We start from the raw sequence: 4,097 nt of genomic DNA on the forward strand, positions 1-4,097 counted from the left end.
ACAGCTTGTAAGTGGCAGAGCATGAATCTGAATCCAAGGGGTGACTACTTTACTACTTTTCTGGGTACAGGATCCCAGCACATCCAAGCTGGAAGATATCTTAGAGCACACCCGGTCCAGCCTGCTGTGGACTGCTGAGGAACCCGAGAGCCCACTCCCAAGCCGTGTTACAAATAAAATCTCCTTTTCACCCTGACCTGCATTGTAACTTCCCAGATGATTCTCTGCATCTGAAGGACTTCACCAGCCACACAGCATCCACAGAGCAAGTATGGTTCCCTTCAGAGGAAGACATCGAGATCCAAAGAAGCTAAGTAATCTGCCTGGGACCACATAGCAGGTCTGAGGCTAAGCTGAAAGTCCAGCCTCCTCCTGCAGGCTCTTTGCTGCAAAGCCTTTTGTTACATGTTCTTGGTGGGGCTGGGGGCATTTGATGCTGGAGAGAGGGTAGTGTTTCTGAGACCTCTGTGTGTCTCTGAAAGCATCTGGGTATTGATGCTTTGTGATCTAGGTTCTGATGAGACGTGGGCAATAGTTTCTTCTCCTCTCCCTAAGACCCAGCCCAATGTGGAGCTTTGCATCCAGTATGGCTATATTCCTGCTGTGCCCATCCCAGTGCCAGCTACAGCCCGGGTGGCACATGGAGTGGCTCACACTGCTGGTTGCCTATTCATTATTCATGCAGATTTTTGTATCAACATGACATCAGCATGCCCAGCCTCAAATGATGAAATATGATGCGTCTAAACCCATCATGGTAATCCTTTTCCTCTTTGCCAGCACATCCCAGATGTGCTGGGATCCTGTGCCCAGAAAAGTAGTAAAGTAGTCACCACTTGGATTCAGATTTATGCTCTGCCACTTACAAGCTGTGTGACCTCTGGCTACATTGCTTAACCTCTCTGAGTCTTAGTTTTCTCATCTATAGAAGTAGAGACATCTACATGAGTAGGGATAATGAAAAGGTTGTAGTGGTTGAAATAATGCCTGCGAAGCCCTTAGTGACGGCTTGTGAGTTGCCAAATGACACAGTTCCAACAAGGTGGGAAGGAAGTAAATGGGAACCTCCAGGGAAGATTTTCCTCCCTGAATGAAGACACATATGAGAAAAAAGCCCTGGGCCCTCCCTCTCCCACTCCACCTTTCTTCCTGCTGGTGATGCTTTTAAGAAGGATATGATGCCTGGGACCAGGGTGACTGCCTTGTGACCATGGAGAAACATCTGCTGAGGATGTCACAGCAGGAGGATAGAGACAGTCTGGCAGGAACCACCTGCCTTGTCAACTGAGATCGTATATGTATGTACTGGTTATGCCATTATCTGTTTGATATTATGTTACTTGCAGCCAGTATGTTCTAACCAACAAAAGGGATAATAATAATAAAGGGACTGGGCGTGGTGGCTCACGCCTGTAATCCCAGCATGGAGGCCGAGGCGGGTAGATCACTTGAGGTCAGGAGTTCTAGACCACCCTAGCCAACAACACAAAACCGTATCTCTACTAAAAATATAAAAATTAGCCAGGCATGGTGGCAGGCACTTGTAATCTCAGCTACTTAGGAAGTTGAGGCAGGAGAATCACTTGAATCCAGGAGGTGGAGGTGGGAGTGAGCCGAAATTGCACCACTGCACTCCACCCTGGGTGACAGAGCAAGACTCTGTCTCAATAATAATAATAATAATAGTAATAAAGGGATCTACTTTATGAAGTCGACACTCTGTTATCTGTTTTACATAAAAGAAAGTTAAGGTTTGGAGAGGACACTGTGACTCAGGGCAGGCAGAGCAGCCCTACTCTGGGCACACTACCAATGGGATAACCCTGCTCTGCGAGGAACTACCTCTGTTGCTGCTGTGCACTGATGCTCGGATTAAAAAATGCTGTCTAACACACCAGCTCACCTTTGAATTCTTTCCTGGGCCAAGCCAAGAACCCTCCTGGGCTAAGCCCCAATTTGGGGGCTCATCCACTCTGCATCAACTGAACTTTCCCACTTTATACACCTCTCCCTAGCAAGTAGAGGAAAAGGGATTTAGACCTGTTTCCATCTGATTCTCAGGTCTGTGCACCAAATTGCCACGCAGAGAGGGCTGGCTCCCACAGTAAGGATATCAGATAAAAAGCTCATTTCTCCTCTTCTCCAAGATCTCACTCTAAATTACCCTATTTCCAAAAATCCAGTGAACATCCATGTTGGAAAACGTCCTGTCAGACAGATGATGTGATTTGGAGTTGAAAAAAAAGGAGCAATGAAGGGATTGGGTCTGTGAAGGATGGAATGAGTCCTGCCCTTCAAAGCCTTGTGCTATCTTTAGGTACCCACGATGGTACCTGGGAAGAAGCAGTGAAAAACACCAGGAAGAACACATCTTCTACTCTCTCCTGTCTGGATCCTTCAAGGTTAGGTCAACTGACCTTTCTTCCAGGAAGTCTGCCCTGACTGTGCCAAACAGAACTGGGCTCCCAGGTCATCTGTTTGCACATTTGTTATCATGCACAGATTTTTAAAGTTACTTATGTGCATATGTACCCCTTCTCATAACTGAGTGTGAGCTCCTGGAAGGCCAGACTGTCTCAGGGCCAGCACAGCTCTGAGTATCAGGTAGGAGTAATGCAGGGAAGGCCAGCCCCAGATTGGGGCTTAGCCCATGAGGGTTCTAGTCTTCATCCAGGAAAGAATTCGGGCAAGTGGGTGGTAAGATAGAAGAAAATGGCTTTCTTGAAGCAGTAGTGTTACATCTCGCATAGGCAGAGAGTAGCAGCTCATGGCGGTTCAGCAGTCGTATTCCTACGTACTTTTAATTGCATGCAGATTAAGAGGTGGTTGATGCAGAAATTTCTAGGAAAAGGGTACTTCTGGGTCATCGGGTCATTGCCATGGGAAGGGGTGGTAACTCCTGGGTGTTGCCATGGCAATGGTAAATTGACATGGCCCACTGGTGGGCATGCCTTATGAAAGTTGCTTCTGCCTGGTCTCTGTCTTGGCTAGTCCTCTGTTTGGTCCAGTGTCTAAGCCCTGCTTCCGGAGTCAAGTCCCACCTCCTACCTCAGGAGTGCAGGAAATGCTTTCTCAATTTAATGTGACTTCATTTAGTGCTCACCACGCACTCCATCCGGACAGCTCCCCCAGGTCGGGTTCATCCCCTATTGTGACACACACACCCCCCCAGGGCTCAATACAAATCCTTGTCCACTGAAGGGAGCTTTTTCCACCAAAATGTGGGGTGTTTGTTATGGGGCATGCCGAGAAGCACAGTGGTCATGTAAACTTCGGGAACCCAAGACATCAAACAACAGTCATTGCAAAAGACAGCTGAGAAGCTTGGTCTTGGCTGAGGTCTGGGCAAGAGTGAGAGGCAGGAGTGGGGACCTGGAGGGTGGCGATTCCCTGAGAGGATCCCGGCAGTGACCAAATGTAGGGACCTACGGGACAGCTGGGGTTGGCTTCAGAGGGCACCGGGCACCATAGAAATGGCAGCTTCACAGCTTCCTTCCCTGCTCTAGCCAGGCACTGCCACTTTAACCCAGGCCTGTGGAATGTTATAGAAGCCGGCAATGCCCTTTGCCCAGGGTCTTCCCCTTCCCTGGGACACAATGGTTTGTGCTTGAACAGCTCGGGGTTTGTGATTCCTCAAGTAAGCCAAAGGATCAACAGCTTCCGGGGGCTGCCCCTCAGCGGCTCCTTCCACAGTTATTTTTAGTCGCATTTAATTTGGCAGCGAGGAGCACTTTTGATTTCACAATGATTAGTTAGAGCTTGTGTGTGTGCTGTTTTTCTTCTCACCACCCGCCTGTCTCCCCCAAGGGGACTGGGTGTTGTTTTGACTTTTATGTGCTACAATAAAAACTTTCATTGTAGCAAAATGTTTGCTCGTCAAAATTAGCTTGGTTAATTCCAAAGAATTGTTTCATCTTGGCTCCACAGACACCGGGGATCTTTTTTACAAGAGGAATTGGCCACCAGCCAGCTATCTCCGGGACAATTCCTCTGTAGTGTTCATCCCCCTGGAATTTACCTTTAAAGTGGAAAGACCTGCCTGCGCCTTCCAAGGGAAAGCCGAATGCGTCCCCGGGTTCATGTGCTCCACAGCAGGG

The sequence above is a fragment of the Aotus nancymaae genome, unplaced genomic scaffold, assembly GCF_030222135.1.
Source record: "Aotus nancymaae isolate 86718 unplaced genomic scaffold, 86718_ANA_hifiasm-v0.15.2.pri h1tg000003l, whole genome shotgun sequence".
NCBI lineage: Eukaryota > Metazoa > Chordata > Mammalia > Primates > Aotidae > Aotus > Aotus nancymaae.